Source organism: Chionomys nivalis, chromosome 1, assembly GCF_950005125.1.
Source record: "Chionomys nivalis chromosome 1, mChiNiv1.1, whole genome shotgun sequence".
Taxonomy (NCBI): Eukaryota; Metazoa; Chordata; class Mammalia; order Rodentia; family Cricetidae; genus Chionomys; species Chionomys nivalis.
This window is the reverse complement of record NC_080086.1, coordinates 79,542,201-79,568,714: the sequence shown is the minus strand read 5'-3', so window position 1 is coordinate 79,568,714 and position 26,514 is coordinate 79,542,201.

The window sequence follows — 26,514 nt, the reverse complement described above, 5'->3', positions numbered from 1 at the left end:
TCCCATTTACTTATTGTTGCTCTCATTGTCTGTGCTACTGGTGTTATATTTAGGAAGTGATCTGTGCTCATGTGTTCAAGGCTACTTACCACTTTCTCTTCAATCAGGTTCAGTGTAACTGGATTTATGTTGGACTTGAGTTTTGTGAATGGTGACAGATACGGATCTATCTGCAATCTTCTACATGTTGACATCCAGTTATGCCAGTACCATTTGTTGGAGATGTTTTCTTTTTTTCCATTGTACAATTTTGGCTTCTTTGTCAAAAATCAAGTGTTCATAGGTGTGGGGATTAATATCAGAGTCTTCAATTTGATTTCAATGATCCATGGGCCATGGCAACTCTTATAAAGGAAAGCATTAAATTGGGGCTGGCTTACAGTTTCAGAGGTTCAGTCCATTATCATTATGGTGGGAAGCACGGCCAGCATGCAAGTAGGCATGGTGCTGGAGAAGCTGAGAGTTCTGTGTCTTGATCCACAGGAAGCAGGAAGTGAACTGAGATACTGGGTTAGCTTAAGCATAGGAGACCTCAAAGCCTGCCTCCTCAGTGCTACACTTCCTCCAATAAGATCACAGCTACTTCACCAAGGCCACACCTCCTAATAGTGCCACTCTCTGAGTTATGGGGGCCAATTACATTCAAACTACCACATTGTCCATTGAAGACAGAAGACAAATTTTTCCATCAACTACTCCAGCCCACACCCCATGAGTAAAGGTTCACTACACAGTGTGTTAAAGTAGCATTCTTCCAAGCTACAGGTGACAGCTCAGTGGAGTCCTATAGATTGCACAAAGCATGTCAAAAAATGCTTCTGGGTACAAAGCAAGGAACTAGTTCAGATGCTGTCGGACTATCCCACACAGAAGTGCAATACTGGTTTCTACTTTGGTCACCGTTACAAAGGCAGTGCTGAGAGCTTTTGAGGTGCTCACGATGGCATCACTGATGGAGGAGTTACTTTCATTTAATAAAGAAACTGCCTTGGCCCATTTATAGGCCAGCCCTTAGGTGGGTGGAGTAAACAGACAGAATGCTGGGAGAAAGAAGCCGAGTGAGTGAGTTGCCATGATTCTCCCATTCCAGAGAGATGCAGGTTAAGATCTTTCCTGGTAAGCCAGCTCGTGGTACTACACAGAATATTAGAAATGGGTTAGATCAATATGTAAGAGCCAGCCAATAAGAGGCTGGAACTAATGGGCCAGGCAGTGATTAAAAGAATACAGTTTCCGTGTAATTATTTTGGGGCATAAGCCATGCAGGCGGCCGGGTGCCGGGGACGCAACCCTGCCGCCTGCCGCTCGTATTACAACACATCACACACAGAAAGCTGTGGGAACCCAGGTCAGGAATGTACATTCTTATTAGGTTTTCATTTTTGGTTTTGTTTTGTTTTAATGAAGTTACTTTTAATAGTCTGAGATGTGCCCTGGAGAAATACTAAACATAAAGTTATAGTAGGGTACTCTAGAGGAACAGAATTGACAGAATGAATATATATGGGTTATCAGATTACATACAGATATAGTCTAGGGAGTCCAACAATGGTTGCCTCATACTGGAGAGTCAGGAATTCAGTAGCTGCTCAGTCCGTGAGGCCAGAAGCCTCAGTACTCCCAGTCTGGTGCCAGAGGCCTGGAGGATTCTTGGGTAGCCATTGGAAGCCCAAAGTGGCTGAGTTCTGATGTCTGTGAAGAGTAGCATCAGTTGAAGTTGAAGTAGATGAATCTGCCAGCATTACAAGAAGGCAGGCAGGCAGGCAAAAATCCCAAAAGCTTTTCTTTCTCTGACTTCCTCAGCATTTGGCCTGGGTAGGGGAGAGGGATGTTGCTTCCATATTTAGGGTATGTCTTCTCACTTCAATGAAAACAACTGAGAAAATCCCCTACTGGCATGCTGAAAGACTATCTGTTGTTGATTTCAGATCCAGTCAAGTTGACAACCAAGATAACCATCACAAAACGTAAACCCCTCAGTCCCAGAGATGGTCCAGGGAGAGAGAGGCTGCCAGAGGAAAGAAACACAAGAGAGCAGACCTGGATCAATGGGAGTGCCACGGGGCTGGGCCCCAGAAACACCACCTGTGGGCACTGCAGGACCAGTCCCAGGCACAGGCAAGAAGGTTGACCTAAGCCACACACCTCCTGGGGTCCCTCCTTCTGGGCTGCCTTTCTGCTTCTGCTGCCTGGTTCTGGAGCACTTCTGTCTGTGGTAGCAGCAGAAGGCCCATCACCATGCTTGACATGGTGGCTCTGCCTTTTCCTATTCTCAGGAAAGCAAGTTCAGGCTGGTTACTGGGGTCATGGTCGTGGCACCAGGTCTCATCTGCCTCTTTTGTACCCGAGCATCTATTACTCTAAGAGTTGCTAAAGAGACTAAGTAGGAGGGACAAGTTGGGTGGCAGTAGTGGAGTTACTTTAGCCATTTTGTCAAGTGTGCTACATTTTGCAGCCCCTGGACATTATCTCCCCCTTGTCCTCCTCTTCCTCCTTCAGGATCTTGTACATAGATAAGCACCAACCACTAAGCAACATTGGATTTTTTGAGAGAGGAACCACAATAGCTCAGACTGCTTTTTAGTTCCCAATCCTCCTGCCTGACACATAGCAAGTGCTGGGGTTACAGACGTGCACCACCACATATTACATCTAATGTCATGGCAGCAGGACCTGCAAGACTCAGAGAAATCTGCCGTAGAACCCACAGTCACATGGGAGAGGATCAGATGTCTGCATTTACAAAGCTATTTGGGGTACGGGGTTGGAAGACGCACCAGCATAGTTGGGAGGTTCTTTTGTTAATACTTTCAATCTTGGCAGTTTGGAACGTTTATACTGTGTCTTGTATGCCTATCCACTCCCCACTCACTTTTCCTCATTTAACAGGTCCCAAAGAAGCCCAGGACAAATGGCTAACCATGGCGCCTATTAACATGTTAGGGAGGACAGTGGCCACCAGGCTCACTCAGTGTCTGTGGCTCCTCTCAGCACCTCTCACCCCGCACACTACCCTAAACCTCGCTGACCCAGGGGCTTCCCTTCCCTTCCTCCAGCTTCTTATTCCTGTGAAAACCTGTCACTTCCGCCATGCCTTCTCTTTGTGCTCTTGGCTCTTGTGGACCCCTCTCCTTCGCTCCCTCTGTGTTCTCTTCCTCTTTTCCTCCCTCCCTCTCTCCTCTCTTGATGGGTTCAGTCTGCTGGTTTTCCTCCCTGCCCTGGGCTCTCCCAGCTGCCTCTGGCTGTGTTCTCTCTCTTCATATCTACAGTAACAACCTTCTCCTCGACCAGACCTTGGAGCGGTCATTCACCTATCCATCTCCCACTGCTGCTGATGCCCTTCTCCTTCCCAACCACCCCTCCTACCCTCAAGTTTAATATTTATTGACACTGTGTTCAAGGTATCTGAGAGTCAAAGGAAACATGCCACGGTTTGCAGTGGAGACCAGAGGGCAATTTCCACAGAGCTGAACTGTTCCTCTCCTTCCGTCTGGTCATCACGCCTTCATGACAAGCACCCATAACTGTTGAGTCATCTTGTCGCCCCTCATGTTTCGTGGCCTTCCTCTCCATCCTCCAGCATTTATAATCTTTTTACTCTCTGTTCCTCAGTGCTGGCCGGCCCTTGGAGTGGATGATGGAGATGTGGAGGGCTGAACACCCACCACCGTGAGTTTGCAGCACTTTGGCCAGTCAGAAGCCTCTCCATTAATTACCTACTCAGAAAGATGCTTCTCCAACCAGATCCTTTCCCCACTCAGTGCCACTCGACAGGGATGAACACCAATATTTAGAAAGCAGTCTGATTCCACATCCGTTCAGCAAGACCTCAGCAGCACATTCTTCCCTGTGGGCCTCCCCAGCCACACGCACCCCACTCTCAGCTGACTGCTCCCACTTTGACCCTGTCTAAGCAGCCCAAGGCCCCACGGCACCTTCTTCTTCGATTTCACACAGATCAGCCCCATCATTTCCCTCTTCCTTCCACAGCTCCTTGATGAGTGTCTCTTGCCTAATGTGTTGTTTTAAACTTTTTATTGTTTCTGAAAACGTGAGTTTTGAACACAGACAGATCTTGCTTCAATCCTGCTTCTGCTACTTCCAGCTCTGGGTCTCTGGCAGGTCACTTGCCTGCTCCCCTGTGTGACAGTAGGCCTTGTTCTGAAACTTACAAATAGCTCCAGGACATTTTGGCTGTCACATCTATCAAAACATAACTTATTCTTGGTTTGTAGGAGCGGTTTCACTGAGCACCAGGATGTTTCTGGGTGAATAATTCAGAACCATGAAGCGAGTGAGCCAGGCGTTATTGTAGCTGTAGGTCAGTGGCGTGGTCAGGTGGCAGTCCTACTTGTTAGGGGTTGGCACTCTAGCTATGCACTCTTAGACAATCCACACACAGTGAGTGAATTCATTAAAGTTGATAAGTTCAGCGGAAAAAAATAAATTGGGACATTGGATTAGGAAGTGGCCTGGGAAAGAGGCAACATAAGAAAGGTGTCTTAAGCCAGAGAGGGAAAAGGTGTCTAGAGGAGGTGACAGAGCTGGGAATGAAAGATGAAAGTGAGCTGCTGTGTGTATCAGTTACCCACTGCCACGTAACAAATTGTCCTGCAATGTGCAGTGTTAAATAGTAAACATTCATGATCCCCATGTTCTAGTTTCATTCCTGTTGCTGTAACACATGCCCTGACCAAAAGAGAGTCTGGTGAGAAAGGGTTTATTTGGCTTACATTTCCAGGATACAGTCCATTATGGAGGGAAGTCAAGACAGGAACTCAAGCAGCTAGTCACATGACGTCCATAGTCAAGAGCAAGAGAAAAGACAGAATAAACACCATTTTGCTTGCTTCATCTAGCTTCCTCACTGCCTAGGGAATGGTGCTACCTACCCACAGTAGATTGAGTCCTCCAACGTCAATCACCAACTAAGACAGTCCCTCAAGGTCATGCCCGCAGGATAACAAGATGTAGACTATTCCTCTTGAAGATCTCTTCCTAGGAGATTCTAGGTCACGTCAAGTTGACAACAAAAGCCAGTCTGCACCTCTACTGTTTCTGGAGGGCTGTGATCAGGCATGGCTGAGTTGCGTGCTTCCGTGTAGAGTCTCTCGGGACACTGGATTCCAGGTTCCAGCTAAATGTGTGGTCAATGCAAAGAGTAAGAGTGGAGAAAGGAGGATGAGTTCTCACCATCACCCTTGTGGCTGCTGGTCAGAGCTCAGCTCCTTGCCACATGGACTGCTGGCCCTTCTCGAAGTAAGAGAGTGGGCATAGATACATGCCTAATAGCCCACCTCAGCAGGCAGAAAGCAGAAGGACCACAAGTTCAAGGTCAGATAGGCTATGTAATGAGAGCGCATTTCAAAACGAAAATGCTGCTGGGGATGTGATGAGTGGCAGGAAGGAACGTGAACCAGGCAACTGCTATGGGAAACATTATAGAGGTTCCTTTAAAATGCACACACACACACACACACACATACAAAACAAACAAACAACAGAAAATCAAAACCTAAAACAAGATCCAGCTGTACCTTTCCTGGGATCTACCGAAAGAAATGAATGCGCACACACAGAACAGGGTCTCCATTGGTGGATGAATGGATAAAGAAACACAAGATATATATATATATATATATATATATATATATATATATATATATATATATATATATCCTATTTTCATGTACAAAATGAGGAATTGTTCAGCCATAAAGAAAAATGAAGTCATCTGGGCAGTGGTGCACACCTTTAATCCCAGCACTCAGGAGGCAGAGGCAGGTGGATCTCTATGAGTTTGAAGCCAGCCTGGTCTACAGAGAGAGAGCTCCAGGGCAGCCAGGACAACATAGAAAAATAGCTTAGGCTTATTTCTAACTAGCTCCTGTAACTTAAATTAACCTATCTCTATTAATTTACTTTCTGCTTCAGGCTTTATTACTTCATCTCCATAGTGTCCATCCTGCTCGCACTGTGTGTCATGGCGTCTCTCCTTCTTCTTCCCAACACCCTCTCTACCTCGAAAATCTTGCTAGCTATTGGCCATTCAGCTCTTTATTAAACCAGTCTGAGTGGCACATCTTCACAGTGTACAAAGCGATTATTCCACAGCACCTGACTGTCCTGAAACTCACCCTTCGACCAGGCTAGCCTCAAACTCAGAGATCAGCCTCCCAAGTGCTGAGATTAAAGGTGTATGCCACCAATACCCAGACGTTTTCCTATTTTTCAACACATATATAAATGAATATAGAAATAAATTTACATGTCTGAATATGTATTTTCAAATATACTTATATGTCTTAGTTCCATATTAAGAAAAAAAGTAAAAGTTGATGTGAACATGTTCCCAAAGTCAAATTTGAGATTAAATCAACAAAAATAAGAATAGCTGTGAGTTACAGTCCATAGAATAAAAATGAATATCTTTGGGTACATGCTATGATAAGAGCTAAATAAGTAAATAAGTGGAGAAAAATGAATGACTTATTTGAAGCAAAATTCTAAATACCGAGTATAGACAAGAAAGATCCATTTGTTAAATACCAAAGTAATAACTATTGGAAGCAAGAAACACTAGAGAATGCTGAAATAATTATGATGGAGGCAGAACATCGATTGGTTCTTAGGTTTCTCTCCACAAGGAACGTATTAATTATCCAGAAAACAATACTAAGTCTCATCAGATATACACTGATATGTATATATGTATATGTGCATATATACATAAATCAGTCTTTCTATTACATAATTGTATTCCATTTATGGATATGCTATAGCTCATTCATTCACCTGTTAACGGGTAATGAGGTTGTTTCTATTTTCCAGCAATGACAGTAGCATCTGGGAGAACCTTTGAACATAAGCCTTCGTGTAGTTATAAATTAATGTAAGTGTCTAGAAGTGGACTGGTGACTCATGGCTCACTGTGGCTTATTGCACGTTTAAACTACCAAGTTATTTTCCAAGTTGGTTGGATCATCTGTGTTGTCAAAGAGGTTCCCAGGCGTCCTGCTTCCTCCATGTCCTCACATCTGGGTGGCCGGTCTTACAAATTTCATTTCCATTATTCTAGTCGATGTATCATGTTAAAGGTATGATTCATGGTGGTGAGCAGCTTTGGTATGTTTATTTACCATCCATGTATTTAAAATAGTTTAAATCTTTTTTATTATTTAAATTTATATATGCATGTCTGTGTGTGGGTATGTGCACAGGAATGCAGGTGCCACAAAGGTTAGGGGAGTTGGATGCCCTGGAACTAGAGATACAGATAGTTGTGGGAATCAAACTCAGATCCTCTGGAAGAGCAGTTCATGTTTTTAACCACTGGACCATATCTCTGACCTCTGTTTAAACCCTTTGATTAGTTTTTTATTGCTTTGCCTGTTAGCTGAGTGTTGAGCTTTGAGGGCATATATTCTAGATTTTAAAACATACATTTTGCAAATACTTTTTCCTTCGAAGTATCTTGTCTCTCATGAGTTTAAGGACGTCTTCTAGGGCCATGAGGTAATACTCGATGGGCAAGCCAGATGGCCAGAGCTAGAACCTGTGTAAAGATGGAGGAGGAGGACCAGCCCCACAAAGCTGCCCTCTGGCCTCCATGCGTGTGCAGTGACACAGACACTGTGGGCACAACCATACAAACTAATAATAAATTTTTTAAAGAGTTAATGAATTTTATATTTGTCTTAATTTTTAATTAATATGTTTTTAATGTTAATAAAATTTAAATTAATCAATAAATTATTTTAAAGATTTTGCTTTGGTGGCATCTAAGAGACATTTGCCTTAAAAACACTGATTTCTTTCTTCCATCTTACACCTGTAAGAATGGCCAAGATCAAAAACACTGATGACAACTTATGCTGGAGAGGCTGTGGGGTAAAGGGAGCACTCCTGCATTGCTGGTGGGGGTGCAAACTGGGACAACCCCTTTGAATATCAGCATGGAGATTTCTCAGAAAATTAGGAAACAATCTTCTTCAAGACCCAGTAATACTACTTTTGGGTATATACCCAAAGGATGCTCAATTGTACCACAAGGACAAGTGCACACTATGTTCATAGCAGCATTGTTTGTCAGAGCCAGAACCTGGAAACAACCTAAATGCCCCTCGACCGAAGAACGGATAAGGAAAATGTGGTACATTTACACAATGGAGTACTACACAGCAGAACAAAATAATGGCATCTTGAAATTTGCAGGTAAATGGATAGATCTAGAAAACATTATATTGAGTGAGGTAACCTAGACCCAGAAAGACAAATACTATATGTACTCACTCATTAGTGGCTTTTAGACATAAAGCAATAAAAACCAGCCTACAATTCACAGTTCCAGAGAACCTAGACAACAATTAGGACCCTAAGAGAGACATTAGATGGATCTAATCTACATGGGAAGTAGAAAAAGACAAGATCTCCTCAGTAAATTGGGAGCATGGGGATCATGGGAGGTGGTTGAAGGGGAGAGGATAGGCAGGGAGGGGAGCAGAGAAAAATGTATAGCTCAATAAAATCAATAAAAAAAAAGAACACTGGTTTTTGCCTATGCTGTCTTCTAAAGGTTTTACAGAAATGTGACTTCCAAGGTTCTAGGATTTTTATAATTAAATGATTAGTTCTAAGCTGCCTGTATTTTCATTACTTGGGAAACAGGCAGAAAGATAGCCTAGGCTACACAGTGAGTTCCAGGCCAAGCCAGGATACACAGTGAGTTCCAGGCCAGCCGAGGTGCACAGTGAGACCATCTCAAAAGAAGTTATTATTTCTAGCACCCCCTTTCAGCATTCATATGCAGATGATCATGGCATCCATGAAAACACTTCTCCCTTCTCTTTGCCTTTTCCATGTTAGCCCATTCTTAATTCCTTTGATATTTCTCTACACGATTTAGTTTTCTCTCTGAAGTTGTATTCATCAGAGTTTCTGGGTCTTTTTCTTTAACTATGTGCTTGATTAAAATGAAGGAATGTTTTAAATTACTCCAGATTAACAGCTTTGAGATTTGAAAAAAAGACTTTCACAGGTTCTCTCGCAATTAAACTTCACCTAAAATAGTGGTTCTCATCAACCTGTCGGTCATGACCCCAGTGGAGTTGAGACGCAGACGTTTACAGTATGATTCATAGCAGTAGCAAAATTACAGTTATGAAGTAGCAACAAAAATGGTTTTATGGTTAGGGTCAGCACAACATGAGGAACTATATTCAAGAATGGCAGCTTTAGGAAGGCTGAGAACCACTGACCTAAAACTTCTGTTAGCCAGACTGACCCTTGAGAGGAAAGGAGAGCTGGCTCTCAGCCTCAGCCGGAGGAAGGTGTTGCCATTCCCATGGACTGTGCCGGCTCTGATGGAGTGCACCAACTATATACCAGCCCCGAACTTCCATGTGTTTATGGTGTGCAGCAGAAAAAGGAGGAGCTGGCTACTTGGCAGGAGGTCTCGTAGGGGAGCAGTCTTAGCCTGTAATCATCCTGGAAAAGGAAGCCGCAGTTGTCAGTTTTTGCCCAAACTGGTCAGTCCTTGGTAATTACTTGCACACACTGCTAGCATTCACACTCGGACCAGAGGAAGATCTTTGCTGTCCCTCTGAACCTCACCCAAAGGGCTTTGCCACGTCCATGGGTCTGAGAACTTGGTCCTTAACATGGTTCTGCTCATATCAACAGCACACAATTACTCAGGGCCTCCTCAGCTACCCACACTTGTTTCTATAGGGACTGGCTTCGGGATACCAGAAAAGCAACTTGATACCAGTATCAAGACACTGGGCAAGTCAGTGAGGTCATTGCTACATGGCAAGGACAGGATAGACACTTCTCACGGTCACGCAGAATCCGTACCTGGAGGAGGCATACTGAGGCAGCTGGGTTGTTTCTCACAGTAACAATAAACAGGAATAGGTAGCTACTTGCCTAAGTGCTCAATCTAAACTCTTCTTTTTCAGTGACTATAAATATTACATTGAAATCAACTGTACATGTAATTATACCCTGTCTAATGGTAAGCTCTCAAATATAAACCAGCTAGTTAGGGTGGCACATGCCTGAAATCTCAGCACACGGTAGAGGCAAGACGATTGTCAAATCAAGGTCAGTCTGGGCTACCTATGAGACCTCCTATCAAAAACAAAGAGTTTGTTTTGTTTAACTATTGGACAGCTTCCCTCAGAAAGTGGGCTGATGGGAGAATTCAGGTGAGTGGGTCACAGGGATTGATGTGTATTTTTTGCTGGTACCATTTCATGGCAGAGTTTTTCTTGGCAAAGATCTCTCAGGGTGATCTGTTGAGAGGGAACACCTCTATATGAAGGGCTCCCACTCCGCTATTTTTAGTATTTGTTATCAAATTAACTTTTATAACTGTAAAAGTTGTTTTTCCTATTGCTGTGTTAAACAGCACAGCAAAAAGTAACCTGGGGAAAAAGAGTTTATTTGACTTAAGGATTATAGTCCATCCTTGAGGCAAAGAGGACTCTGGGGGCAGGAACTGAGGCAGTTTGCTGCTTCCTGGCCTGCTCACTTTGCTTTTTTTGTTCTTTTTTTGTTTTGTTTTGTTTGTTTTTTGTTTTTCACAACAGGGTTTCTCTGTAGCTTTGGAGCCTATCCTGGAACTACCTCTTGTAGACCAGGTTGGCCTGGAACTCACAGTGATCCACCTGCCTCTGCTTCCCGAGTGCTGGGATTAAAGGCGTGCGCCACTGCCTCCTGGAAAATGTTGCATTTCTTTCTGAGATGAATTTGCTTATGTTTTTGTTATTTAAGTTTTTCTTTTCAAAGAGTTATAGTCAATCTGTGTTGTCAACATGGCTGCATTGGGAGGTACTTCATCAGTACAGCAGGCTCTGAGTGAACTTGGTCTTGTAGACCAGGTTAGCCTGGAACTCACAGATCCACCTGCCTCTGCCTCCCGAGTGCTGGGATGAAAGGCGTGCTAACCTGGTGGAGGCAATTCCTCAATCGAGGTGACAAAAACCAACCAGCGCAATAACTCAGAGGGACATATAGCTCGGTGGTAGAGCACGTGCTTAACACACAATTACTCTGTCGTTCCAGATCCAGCACCACACACACACACACACACACATACATGTACACATGCATGCACACATACATACCTGTCCCAGAAGTGAGAAACATTAAATATGCTAGTATTTTGGGCTTATATGCTAAATACAAACTTAAAACTGTTCTCTTGCCCGTGTCAAATCTGTGCTGCCAGACACAAGATCATAACATTTAGACAATCTAAGTAGAACTCAGATCGCTGTCTCCCCAGAAGGAAAATCACGTTGGCATTATTTTATTTTATCTCATGTTTTGAGACACGGCCTCACCATGCAGCCAAGCTGGCAGCAGCACTCCTGTCTGTGCCTCCCAGTGCCGAAACTACATCTGTGCACTGCCAGCAACGGCAGAGATTCTTTGACTTCTACTTGCTGTCTACCATTTTCAGGTTGCTACAAACCCCATTATTACATCACTGACTCTTTGCAACTGATTGTGTCTTAGATAAACAGAATTATGATAATAGAAAACAAGACAACTCCTCCACAAAAAAGAAAAAATAGGTATATGGACTGTCAGGTTGGATCATCAAGTAAAGGCGCTTTCCACCAAGCCTGAGGACCCGAGTTTGATGCTCAGAAGCCACAGAGTAGAAGTTCTCACAAGTGGCCCTCTGGCCTCCACGTGGGTTCCATGGCACACACATCTGCACACAATAACTAAATAAAAATCTGATGATTTTGAATGACTTAAAAAAATAGACACGGGGCCGGGTGGTGGTGGCGCACGCCTTTAATCCCAGCACTTGGGAGGCAGAGACAGGCGGATCTCTGTGAGTTCGAGACCAGCCTGGTCTCCAAGAGCCAGTTCCAGGACAGGCTCCAAAGCCACAGAGAAACCCTGTCTCGAAAAACCAAAAAAAAAAACAAAAAAAAAAATAGACACGGAAGCTGAGAACAAAGCTCAGGGTCCTGGGGCCTCGTTGTTTAACCACAGTTCCGGCACAGTGCAGACGTTTAGGGCTGGTGTGAGTCCACTCCCTTTCCTGGCCACCCAGCCTGGTGAGAGACAGAGACTGATAATGAGGGACGGGCCGACATGGAGTGTGTATCACTTCTACCAGTCCCCCACTAACCTCAATTCAGTCACTTACCCAACCTAACAGCCAGAAAGGGCACAGATTATGGTCTGTCCAGGCTTCTAGGAAGAGACGGTGGCACAGGAGTCTGGCTGCCACAGAACTCAAGTAAAGTTCAGAATTTGGGAGCACAACACTTCAAAAGCCTAATGTGAAGTATGGGGTTGAAAACTAGAGGTTTGCTCCAAGTCCTGTGAACTGGATACATTGCTTACTGTGGGTTTTATTTTTCTCTTTGGGAGCCAGCCTCCCAGCTGCCAAAAAATACATGGAGACTTGTTCTTACTTATGAATGTCTGGTCTTAACTTGGCTTGTTTCCAGTCAGATTTTCTAACTTAAATTATCTTGTTTCTCTTTAACTACAATTGTAGTGGGGAGCTGCGGGCTGTGTTCCTGCCACCCCAGCTCCTGGTCGCCTGGCTAGCTTATGCCCCGAAATAACAACACACAAACTGTATTCTTTTAAACACGGCTTGGCCCATTATATCTAGCCTCTTCTCGGCTAACTCTCGCACCTGGACTAGCCCATTTCTAACAATGTATGTAGCACCCCAAGGTGCACTTACCGGGAAGATTCTAGCCTACATCCATCCTGGGTCGGAGCTTCATCGCATCTGCTCTGGAGAGCATGGCGTCTGTCTCTCAGAGGAGCTGCCCTGCATCTGAGCTCACTTCCTCTTCCTCCCAGCATTCTGTTCTGTTTACTCCACCCACCTATGTTCTAACCTATGAGGGCCAAGCAGTTCCTTTATTTTTAACCAATGACCTTCCTCCATCATACAATTACCTCTCTTTATTTTGTAGATGAAAGTTTCTGTTCTGCCCAGTCCCACAGCCGTTCAGTCCCAAAGAAACACACAGAGGCTTATATTAATTATAAGCAATTTGGACTATTAGCTCAGGTTTATTGTTAACTATCTTACAACTTAAATTAACCCACAATTCTTGCCTGTGTTTAGTCACGTGGCTTGGTACCTTTCCTCATCTTGCTTCTGCGCCTGGCTGGTGACTGGCTCTTTCTTTGCCTTTCATCTTCCCGGAATTCTCCTAGTCTGGTTGCCACCCCCATACTTCCTACTTAGCTACTAGACAATCAGCATTTTATTAAACCAATATGAGTGACAAATCTTTACAGTGTATAAGAGCATTATCCCACAGCATTATTCTATATATCTTGCTTTCCTTCTTACTCCACGGCTGGCAGTGTGGCTGTGTGGCTGGCCCCTGGTATTCTCCTCTCCTTCTCCTCTTCTTGCTCCTTTCTTGCTTTTTCTCAAGCCTAGACTTCTCTTCCTATTTATTCTCTCTGCCTGGCAGCCCTACCTATCCCTCTCTCCTGCCTAGGTATTGACCATTCAGCTCTTTATTAGACCAATCAGGTGTTTTAGGCAGGCAAAGTAATATAACTTTACAGAGTTAAACAAAACAACATAAAGGAATGCAACACATCTTTGAATCATTTAAAGAAATGTTGCATAACATAAAAAAATGTAACACATCTTAAAATAATAATCTACAACATTTCCCCTTTTTGTCTAAATAAAAATGAAAGGTCTTAACTTCAACCTAGTAAAACTATATACAACAAAAGCAGTTACCAAGTAAGAATTACATTTACAATATTCAGTCCATTTGTATTTAGCAAATTCAGAGAAAATACTCCACTATCTATCTATCTTAGTGATTACATCTATCATAATTAAGGAAAACGATAAGTCTATCTTCTTTTTAACTTCATCAAAGACCCCAGAAGGATGTAGTATTACCTAACAACAGAGACATATGGTTGCCTGAACAGTCACCCAAAATTCCTCTGCAACCTTGAGGCTTCCATCTTCACTTACAGGCCCAGAGTATCTAGCAAACTCTTCTGTGAAACAGGAATCTTGAAGGACTGTTCTACCTTTCCTGGCAAAGTTCAAAAGTCTTTTTCTTGTGTCCTGCTTGTCCAGTCTGTGCAACATCCTGTCGGCAGTCAAGGCAAGAGGAGTTTCCTGTCCAAACGGCTAGCCTTGCCACATTGAAGGCAACTTTCTATGGAGTTTCTCTGATGCCTATCATTCTTTTTTGAAGTAAATTAGTACTGTCAGGAACAGATGTGTATTATTGACATGAGAAACCTTAGGTCATTAAAAATCTTAAATGCCATATTCTGTAGGTCTTTGAAGTGCTTGAGAATCATCTATGTTTAAAATACATCTGTTTAACCTTGAAAACCTACCTAATGTGACTACAAGTTTGATTATTACATACTAACCACCAACCTCACTTCTTAATTATGCATTACATTTTAAATGAGCTGCATAGGTACAATACTTCAAGAGAAAAAACATATATACAGTATAATAAAGATAACTTTAAATTTGTATCAATATACCAAAACCTATACCAATGTAAAATATTTTAGATTAGTAGTTGTCTTTTTATCCTATATGCTTACATTCCACTAAATGATAGCAACATCCATAACCCACCAAGTAACCAACAATCAACCACTCCATCTCTTGGGGATGTAGTGTCATCTTCTCTAGACTGTTTCCTGTTGTCTATGGGTGAAGGCAGCTTTAAGGATACCTGAGAAAACTGAGATATTGGCCAAGTCCTGGGAAGACCAGTTGAACCTTTGTTGATGCATCCTGTCATGATTCAGGCGGTCTCCCTGATCAAATCTGATCCATATTAACCTGGAACAAATTCATAGTCTCTCATTTCTTATAGAAACAGAAGCAAAACCTCTTCCCCAGAGTAACATACTTTTGACTTATTTTTTTTAAGTTAATTATTCCTAAGGTTGGTTCAGTTTAGCAGTCCAGTTCACAATCCTTTGTCTGTCAGCAGCTCTCGTTCACTCCTCAGCATTCACTGCAGCAACACACAGGATCCGGACTCCCTGTGTACTTTCCATCTCTGTGTGGCTTATTCTTTTTATATATTACTTTACTTCTCTCTTTAAAGACTTTATTATTTTTAAACTTTTTTTTTTTACTGTAACTGTCTATATCTTTCTCTTTTCTTTCTTAAGCCTATGCACATTGTTAAACACACTGTAACCTGTTTAGAGGTATTTCTGTTCTAGATCTGTCTTTATTGTGTATCTCTGTCCCTTTCTGACTATATGAGCCTTTAAACTGCTAAGCAGTGTGGCTAGGACCTCCGCTGCGACTTTGGCAGCTGGCCCTGTCTGCTTCTCCAGTCAGAGGTAGGTGACCAAGAACTGTATTCAACCCCAGATCTGGATACCAGTGCCCTGCACTGTAGCAGGCAGTTTCATTTACTTTTTTGTTTCTACTTAGCATGTTTAAGTGCTCTGCTGACAGCAGAACTTCTTAAAAGAGACATACCTATTTTTTATTTTTTGTTTTCTAAGCTTTCTCAGGCCCTATGAGAATTCGAGCTGCATGTTGGAATGCCAAAATGTAGTTGCTTTTTTTTTTTTTTAACTCTTCAGGGGCCCACCACCAAGCTCTCAAATAAACACACAGAGACTTATTCTTACTTATGAATGACTGACCTTAGCTTGCCTTGTTTCTAGCCAACTTTTCTAACAAATTATCCCGTTTACCTTTAGCTACATTTTATCTCTTGGCTTTTTATCTCTTTATTTTATATATCTTGCTTTCCTTCCTCTGTAGCTATGTGATTGGGTAGCTAGCCCCTGGTATCCTCCCCTTCTCCTTTTCTTGCTCTTCCTCTTCTCTTGAACCAAGATTTCTCCTCCTATTTCTCTGCCTGGCAGCCCCACTTATTTCTCTCCTGCCTTGCTATTGGCTGTTCATCTCTTTTAGACCAATCAGGTGTTTTAGACAGGAAAAGTAACACAGCCTTACCGAGTTAAACAAATGTAACATAGAAGAATGCAACAAATCTTTGCATCTTTAAACAAATGTTCCACAGCATAAACGAATGTAACACATCTTAAGCTAATATTTCACAACAGTTTAATTTTCTTGTGGCTGGAACAAAGTGCCTTACAAAATATTTAGTGAAGGGCAGATGTGTTGTGGCTCACAGCATGGAGGTACAGTTCATCACGGCAGACCACAGCTCGTTCACCACCAGAAAGCAGAGACAGAATAATGGAACTCAGCTCACTTTCCTCTTTCTATTCAGCCTAGGAACCCAGCCCAGTGGTATCTGGAACGAGTCACTCTACCTCAGTTACCCTAATCTAGCATGCTGCCTCAACTCACACTTAGAATCTCTTAGTGCTGTGGGACAATGGTCTGTACCCTGTCAATTGTATTTTAATAAATTGCTGATTGGCCAGTTGTCAGGCAGGGAGTATAGGCGTGGAAACAAGAACAGGAGAATTCTGGGAAGAGAAAAGATTCAGTCTGCAGTTGTCATCCAGACACAGAGGAAGCAAGATGAGACTGCCTCGCTAAAAAAGGTACCAAGCCACATGGCTAACACAGACAAGAATAATGGTTTAATATAAGTTATAAGAGCTAACAAGAAGCCTGAGCTAATGGGCCAATCAGTTTATATCTAATGCAGACTCTCTGTGTGATTTTCTCTGGGACTAAATGGCTGGGGAACCAGGCAGACAGAAACCCCAACCAGCAGGCCCTGCACGTTACAATGCTCCATTGTGTAAATGTACTACATTTTCTTTATTAATTTGTCAGCTGAGGGTCATCTAGGTTGCTTCCAGATTATAACTATTATAAATAATGATGCTATGAACATAGCTGAGCAATTATCTTTGTGGTATGAATGAGCATCCTTTGAGTATATGCCAAAGAGTGGTATTGCTAGGTCTTAAGGTAGATCTATTCCTAATTTTCTAAGAAACCACCATACTGATTTCCAAAGTTTGCACTCCCACCAGCAATGAACTCCTACCAATAATGGATCGGTAGCCTGAACTGGCTGGTCATCTCCTATAATCAGATTGGTGACTACCCTAATTGTCATCAGAAAGCCTTCGTGCAGTAACTGATGGAAGCAGATGCAGAGATTCACAGCCAAGCACTGAGCCAAACTCCAGGAATCCTGATGAAGAGAGGGAGGAAGGACTGTGTAAGCCAGGGGGATCAAGGTCATCACAGGGGAACACAGAGAGCTAAGGAGCCCCCATGGGACTGACCTAGGTCCTCTACATATGAGACAGTTGTATAACTTGGTCTACTTGTGGGACTTCTAGCAGTGGGAGCAGGGCCTGTCCCTGATGCTTTGGCAGGCTTTTGGGAACCTAGTCCTCATACTGGGTTGCCTACCAAGCCTTAACACAAGGGGAGGAGTTTAGTCCTACCCCAAGTTGTTAGGCCCTGCTTTGTTGACAGCCACAGGCCTGTCCCTTTCTGAACAGAAACAAAGGAGGAGTGGATGGGGGGGGGAGTGAGGAAGAGGGGAGTAGGAGGAGAGAAGAGAGGAGAATCTGTGACTGGGGTGTAAAATAAAAGAATAAATTTAATTAATTTTAAGTGTGGGGGGGGGATGCCTCTATAAGATCGGGCTGTAGGAAAGCTTGTAGGGTATTTTCTTAATTAGGATTGGTGGGAGAGGGCCCAGACCATTGTGGGCCTGAGTTAGTGGTTCTGGGTTCTACAAGTAGGCTGGTCAAGCCATTTGTAGTGAGCCAGTAAAGAACGTTCTTCCATGGACTCTGTATCAGCTGCTGCCTCCAGGTTCCTGCCCTGCTTAAGTTTCCTTTGATGGCAAACAGTGATGTAGAAGATTAGCCTTATAAACCCTTTCCTCCCCAACTTGTTTTTTTGGTCATGGTGTTTCACTTAGAAACCCTAAGACACACCCTGTAGGTGTCCTCAGTACTAAGGACAAGCCGAATAGCTGAGCCTCGCTGTGTCCTGCTCTTTCTCTAGGTCCTAGACTGCTGGGCACCATATCTGATCACCTTTTGAAGAAGGCAAGCAGATGGGAGAAAGAGAGATGCTCAGCTGTGCTTCTCACCCTTCAGGGGCCCCACCCACTCTCAGGCAACCAACTGCCTGGGAGTTGTTTGGCTTCTCACATTTGTGAACATGTGAACTGAGAGCCAAGAATCACTAAGTAATTAAAACAACTCTCTAATGGAAGAGAGAAAACCCAAAATAAACAAATAGAAAATGATTTCAAGTGGCACAAACTTGTGGTCCCAACACTGGGGAGTCAGGACTCCTTGGCAGGAGGATACCCACAAATCCAGGATCTCATAGCAAACTCCAGGTCAGCCAGAGAACAGAGCACCATTCTCATAAAGAACAAGATGAAACAAGCAAGCACACATGGGAACGAAACCACGCCAAAGAGATGGTGCAAACGGTCACAGAAACTTTAGAGGGGGCCTGCTATATATAACATTTTCAGAGTAATCACCCCAAAATGCCATGTCCCAGATGTACTAGTACATGTGGGATAGAAACAGAAGAAGAATTCAATGTCATAATATTAAGAGGGAAGCCAGCCCAGACTACAAGAGATACAAGTCAAAATGGCAATCAAAATGGTGCCAGCCTTCCAATAGAAATAATAGCAGATAAATGTTTTACAATTTTTTTGAGGGAAATGATTGCCAATTTATGATTCTGTCCTTAATAATTACAATAATATCATTTAAACATCAGAGGAATCTCAGCTAATTCTCAAATGGTTCAAGTAAAAATACATGTGTATGTATTAGACAAAAGATGTGTTTCCTATTTGCTTATTGGCTCGGGTGAAGTGTAAACAAAAGATGTGACTGGGAAATTAGAGCAGAATATAACAATTAGTTCCTTTTGGAAAAAGTAAGGGCAGATAGAATAGATTTGTTTTGTTTGTTTGCTTGCTTTTTCAAGTGTCCCTGGCTGTCCTGGAACTTACTCCAGACCAAGCTGCCCTCGACCTCAGAGATCTGCCTGCCTCTTCCTCCCAAGTGCTAGGATTAAAGATGTGTGCCACCAGGCTCAGCCTGGGAGTTAATTATTAACTCTAGGGGAAGTGAATAATTACACTAGAAAGGAAATAAACATTTTGTGGTTCAACCATGAACAAGATTTATATGATTATAAAAATGAGTAATATAGGGGCTGGAGAGATGGCTCAGTGGTTAAGAGCATTGCCTGCTCTTCCAAAGGTCATGAGTTCAATTCCCAGCAACCACATGGTGGCTCACAACCATCTGTAATGGGGTTTGGTGCCCTCTTCTGGCCTGCAGACACAGACGGACAGAATACTGTATACATAATAAATAAATAAATATAAAAAAAATGAGTAATATAATATTGGGAACGAAGGGAGGGAAGTGGTACAAGAACAGAAGATGTGGAAGAGTTCATTCTACAGTAAGAAATTCATATGTGATTTAGCCGGGCAGTGGTGGCACATGACTTTAATCCCAGCACTCGGGAGGCAGAGGCAAGTGGATTTCTGTGAGTTCAGGACCACCCTGGTCTACAAGAGCTAGTTCTCAAGCTACAGAGAATCCGGGTCTCGAGAAAAGAAAATTAATACACAATTTATAGAAATAGACAAATCAAGAAAAGCAATAGAAAATTATTCTTTGAAAATATAGAGGTAGACATACAAAAGAACTGCTAAACACAGTGCGGCGAACTCCCTGACCAGCAGGAAAAGACGATCACCAGACGAGGATTCTTCCCAAATCACGCTTTATTGGAGCCTCTTGGTTGAAGGGAGAGTGGAAGCGAGGGGCCCCGAGCGCCAAACGGCAGCTGCTTATATAGGGGGTAAGGGAACGAGTCGTGCCTGGATTGGCCGATGCGCGCCTGCTGATGCTCCTGGCCACGGGATTGGCCCTAAGCACATCATCGTCACTGCACATACGAGAGGCACGGTTCCACTGCATTGCCTAAATGGAGCTGTCCAGCAAGCGAGGCTGGGGCCAAGCGCCATCTTGTAATGGCGGCCACTCGAATCGGCTCCCAGCAGCTCCCCCTTTTTGTTTTTCTCTGTAGGCCAGTGAGAAGGTCTTACTCCCGTTCAGGTCCTCACCTCATGATGCGAGGACCGATCAAAGGAGGCCCAAAACTCCTGGTACTCCTTCTCCCGTGCAATGGAATAAACTCCTGGGAGGTGCAAAGGCAGTACTCAGAGTAAAAATGCATACCTTCCTCAGTGCAATGGAGAATTTCTCCCTGAGAGTGCAAAGGCTATGCAAGGAACAAACCTACTGGCCTTTTAACCATGCTTGGGGTGAATCGCCATTCTCCAAAGTGGCTAACGTTTGTAGAACCGCAACCTTATCTCGAGATGTTTGAGCTCGGAGGCGGCATATTAGCCAAAGGCAGACTACACATTCTCCCATGCAGCATGCAAAAAACAATCCTTATATCCAAAAACCTTTTGTTGCAGCCTCTAGTGAAATTAGCGGGGGCCCATTGAGGCCCAGAATAGCCTGTACCATTACTCACTTTGCACTTATTAGTGGTATTGGCAGCACAACTAAAGTTGCTCTGTCCAGCCTGCCCTCCCTGAAGTAACACAAAAAGGGGAGAGATCAGAGCAACTGCCATTAACCCTGCAGAGGAGCCATTTATTATAGGGCGTTAGCAGATTTTAAGAAGGTTCCATTGAACCAAAAAGCCTGTAACATGGGGAGGCCCAAATCCTTGTTGGTTAAAAAAAAAGCGGGGGAAAACCACGGCATTGTGGCAAACAGGAATCGGCTTAGGGAAGGCAGACAGTATTCCCCATCTCTGCTCCGCCCGAATCCGGATTGTCATCGCCACCATCATCAGGAACAGCAGCGGCGTCATCTTCGACTGGATCATGGCCTTCCTCCATTGGCTGGGGAGCAATTGAATCATCCTTAATGGTTCTTGTCAATCGGCACGGAACCCAGTGAGGCACCTCTTGACCCTGCGGGTAAACACAAATAGCTCCCCTGGATCTTCTGATTACAGGATCCGGGCCATACCATTTGTTATTCAACACATCCTTCCACATGACGGCCTCTCCTTTATCTTCAAGGGTCATTGCAGCATGCGGATCAGCAGCTGTCCTGCCCCGGCCGTCAACTATCAAAAAGTTAAAAGTAAAGAGTGCCAGTGCAACTTTGTTCCTGGGGGAAGCTATCTCCGCTATTCCCCCTTTCTGTTTCTGTAGGAGTTCTTTAAGGCTTATATTTGCCCTCTCCACAATCCCCTGACCTTGGGGATTGTAGGGTATGCCAGTGGAATGTTCCACCTGAAGCTGTGCACAGAAGGCGCGGAAACCTTTTGAGGAATAAGCAGGGCCATTGTCAGTTTTAAGGCGGGTGGGTTTGCCCCAAGCTGCCCAGGCCTCTAGGCAGTGGGTCTTGACATGGGTGACAGGATCCTCCATCACTGGGTATGCTGAGGCTAAGCGTGCCCAAGTGCTCTGGCTAATATAATGGCAACCCCTTCCTGGTTCAGCCGCTTGTGCACCTGATGGCGGTGCCGAGGGGCGAGACATATCCTCCATCGGTGCGCGAGCACGGGGTGGGTTATAGGCTGGGGGACGGTGATAGTCCCGCTTATACCTTTCTTCCTCATACTTAGCAGCCTCCTCCTCTAGCTCCCCCTCTTCCTGTGAGCTGAGTTCATCGTCCGACAAATTTAAGTCAGTGAACTCTGTGAGGAGTAGGTAAAGCTGGTTTTTCTGCTTTTTATCCCCTTCCTCCCATTGAGGGTCCTCTTGAGTTTCTTCTCTAGGTATACCCTTTATCTTTCTATCCTTTTCCTTTTTACTATCCTTTTTTATCTTTATTCTTTTCTGTCTAGACCTGCCTAAGTCCCCCCCTTTTGAATTCGACTCTGATAGGCTGTTCTGGTGTGCTTGCTGTGCCCTCCTCCCTTCCCTGTGCAACCAAAAGCAGCACAGAAAAACAACAATTATGAGGGCCACAAAGATCAAGCAAAACACCTCAGGTGCAACCCCAACAATCATCATACCTGGGAGACTCACCGTGTGTCGAGTTCTGTCCAGCAAGCAAGGCTTGTAATGGCGGCCACTCGAATCGGCTCCCAGCAACACAGGAATGGGAAAGAGAGCTCAGTGAGTGCAGTGCCTGCTGTCCGAAAAAGAGGACTCGAGTTTGATCCCCAGCACCCAAGTCAAGACACTCATGGGACCCCAGTTATCCTGGAGACAAGTCTGGGCTTGTTACCCAAGTCTAGCCCAGTCGGTGAGCTCCTCCTCCCAGACTCTGCCTCAACAGATAAGGAGGTGATTGAGAAACACATCAGCATCAACCTCTGACCTCCACATGCACATATGCACACACAAAGAAGGTAGCAAGGGAGGAAGAGAGGAAAGAAGGCAGGCCGGCTGTCTAACTGGCTAGATTGAAGGAAGTCATCTCTGAGAAATGGGGGGGGGCGTCAGTTAGGATGAGCGGGATGTGTTTTTCCTAGTAGGATTTGTCTCGGGAAACTCTGCTTTAGATTTATCAGCTTGGTGCAATTTTATTAGCATTCCCTTCACTCTCAAGATTGTCCCAGTTTGAATAAAATGTTGACTTGCTCCCTGCCTTTGTCAACTGTGTGTGTGATGCCTCCTTGAAAAGAAAAACAGAGTCTAAGTGGAACCACCCTGGTTCATCGAGCTCAGCCAGATATTTTTATTTTTCTCTTCCTCTCCTTCGCCCTACACCTTCCCCCACCCTTCTTGTTATGAGACAGAGTCTCACTCTGTGGCCCAGATGGCCTCTAACCCAGAGTCCTCTGACCTCAGCTTCCCTAGTGCTGGGGCCACAGATGTGGGTCAGCACGCTTGGCTACCTTTGACATTTTCCCCTAAATTAGTTCAGTTAACATAAGCAATGTGTCAGAAATATGAATGATGTCTCCCTTTGAACATTGTTTCTTTTACTGTCTCATCTTTTTGTTATGCTTTGTATTTTTCAAAACAGGGTTTCTCTGTGTAACTCCGACTGTCCTGGAACTCACTCTGTAGACCAGATCTCTGGCCTTGAATTCAGAGATTCACCTGCCTCTGCCTCACGAGTGCTGAGATTAAAGGTGTGCGCCACCACTGCCAGCACACTCCTTTAACCTTGTCAACAACTTTTACCAGTGGTGAGAATGAGGTCAAGAGCGGTCCTCTGACTGACAAGGTGATAAGGACAGTAGACATTAACCCTCACTGGACAGGATTCTAGTTACGTTTCCCATGCTCCGTGACAGTATCAAATCATGAAGCATTTGAGCTAGCCCCCAAATGAGCAGAATTTAAGATGTAAAACCAAGGACCCAGATTAATAGCCTAGCTACTAGAAAAATAGACCATGCAAAACCATGGATCACTCAAGCATCATTTCATAAGCCTGCCCTTTGAGGGAAGTTCTCATCAGTTTGTTGTATGGATTGGATTTGCACCTGAACTTCATGTGTTGAAAAGTGAAATCCAAACACCACTGTGCTGAAAGGTGAACTTTTCACTGTTCTTTTGTTTCAGTGATATAGCCTGATTATGTAACCCAGGCTGGCCTGGGAATCACTATGTAGCCCAGGCTGGCCTAGTGCTGGGATCCTAACCACGTGTGGCTATGAAGTGAAAACTTTTAATAGTGTTTGCTATGTAAAAGAGTTCACCCACCCCAAACCCCCATCTTCATCAGGGAATGCTACAGCAGGAAGCCTTTCTCCAAGTTCTGGGTTTTCTAGCCTTCAGTGTTGTGATCCAAACAAACTTCTGCTCATCATAAATTGCTTAATCTGTGGCACTCTGCTCTACCAGCGTCAAGGGGCTGAGCCACATGCCCAGCTAGGTTTAAGGGAAACTAACCCCCCCCCCTCTTGGGTGAGGACAGCCCTCCTACCACATTCCCCAACCCTTGGAGTTCAAAGAATAAATTGTTCCCATGAAATCTCCAAATAGAGACATTCTGGTAGCTGATCTCCAAAATCACACTTTAAGATTAGAAAAGTGGGTAGTGGCGCTTGCCTTTAAATCTCAGCCCTTGGCAAGCAGAGGCAGGTGGGTCTCTGAGTTCAAGGCTAGCCTGGTCTACAGAGTGAGTTTCAGGACAGCAGGGCTATTCCAAAACAAATTAATCAATTTCTCTCTCTCTCTCTCTCTCTCTCTCTCTCTCTCTCTCTCTCTCTCTCTCTCTCTCTCTCTCTTTCTTTCTTTCTTCTTTGTTTTTCAAGAGAGGGTTTCTCTATAGCTATGGGGCCTGTCCTAGAACTCCCTCTTTAGACCAGGCTGGCCTCGAACTCACAGAGATCTGCCTGCCTCTGCCTCCTGAGTGCTGGGATTAAAGGCATGTGCCACCACCACCTGGCAACAAATAATATTTTTAAAAGAAAGTTATACATGATTTACTTTAAAAAAAAAGTTAAGCCAGAGCTCCAGCTTCAAAATGACTACCTAGGCCACTGGATGTGTAGACTTTGGATCAAGTTAATTTTGCTGCATGATTGTTTTTTTATTTTTAAGTCCTTTATACGAAAGTTTTAAAACATTAAGGAAAAGAGGTAAAGGATAAAAGGAAAAAAATCTGAATCCCAGTATCACATAAACAATAAATTGACATTTTAGGGAATGCTGTGTGTGTGTGTGTGTGTGTGTGTGTGTGTGTGTGTGTGTGCGCGCATGTGGAGGCCAGAGGCCAATTTAGGGTGTTCCTGCCTATCTCTATCTTATTATTTATTAATGTTGTTTTTCAACACGGTTGCATTATATAGTCCTGGCTAGCCTGAAACTTGCTATGGTGACCAGACTTACAGAGATTCACCTGCTTCTGTCTCCCAAGTTCTGGAATTAAAAGTGTGTGCCACCATGTCTGTCTCTACTATGTCATGTCTAGTTTTTGAGACAGGGTCTCTCACTGTCATGTAGCTCACTGATTGGATAGACTGGCTTGTCGTAGATCTGGAGCTCCCCTGTGTCCACCCCTCAGCACTAGACTTGGAGGCACATACTTCTACATGGACTCTGGGGATTCAAACTCAGGTTCTCAGGCCTATACAAAAAGCACATTACCTCCTAAGTCACCTCCCAAGTCCCTTTCTAACACAAATCTAAAATTAGGAGCATCATGTAAACTTCTGAGTTAGTTGTTTTGTTCGTTCATTTGTTTGTTTTTTGTAAATACTACTTTGGACAGGAGTCCACGTCTGTAACCACCTGACCACCTTTTCCTTCCATTAGCTGTGTAATGTAACTCATTTTCTTTCTATTAACTCTTCACTTAAAGAAAATGTTATACATATCTGTAGTTGGTTTGTTTTTTGTTTTGTTCTGTTTTTTGGTTTTTTACTCTCTGCTCTTTGGGGCCCAACACCCAGCTCCCAAATAAGTACACAGAGGCATATTCTTTCTTATGAATGCCCAGCCTTAGCTTGACTTATTTCTAGCTAGCTTTTTCTTAGCTTAAATTATCCCATCTACCTTTTACCTCTGGGATTTTACCTTTCTTTCTTCTATATACCTTTTTTTTTTTTCTTCTTACTCTGTAGTTGGCTGTGTGGCTGGGTAGCTGATCCCTGACATCTTCTCTCCTCCTTTCCTTGCTCCTCAATCTTCTCTTCCCAGACTTCTCCTCCTGTTTATTCCCTCTGCCTGCCAGCCCACCTATCCTTTCTCCTGCCTTTCTATTGGTCATTTGTGTCTCTATCAGACCAATCAAGTATTTTAGACAAGCAAAGTAACACAGTTTTACAGAGTTAAATAAATGCAACATAAAAGAATGCAATACATTGTATCATTAAGTAAATCCTCCATAGCACACGTGACTGTAAGGCATCTTAAACTATACTCCACAGCACACATCTTTGTATCTGTATCCAATAATTTTCTCAAGATAATTTCCCTGAAGAAAGATTCCTGTACCAAAGAGCACGTTTGTGGGATCTTCTAACTCACATTGTAGATTACCCTTCTCAAAGGTTGTTACCTCTACCAATAGAGGGCATGGGTCCTTAGGCCCTCATTCAGCCAACATGTGTCTACTTTCTTTGGTATGTCTGTCTTTCCTAAGGGCTAAACCACTGAGGAAACAAGGCAAAGGGCTGGGGATTGAGGCAATGAGGACAAACAAATGAAGTCTTTAATTCATTTGAAAGTCTTAATGTCTTTTTCTAGCCCCTCCCACATGATTTATTTTGTCATTTTCGAACTCTGTCCTCGGTTCATCTTCCTAACTTTCCCTACATCTTTTCTATTATTGACTCTGTGATAATCTGTTATTAGGAAAATGCATTCCTTTGAGGCAAGGGATATCATTTATGTGTTTAGATTTGAATAGCAATGCCACCACATAACAGTGCTACCATGAAATCAAGGAAGCACAAATTACAGACTCAAGCCTGTCAGAGTGAACTGTTTGATACAATCGCCTACAGGGTCTGCTACCCTGGAAACAAAACCACGCTGAAGGTAGTTAAGACAGAAGGGTGAAGCTGTACTTCCTATATCCCCTCCTCTCCCCACCCCACCTCACCCCCTC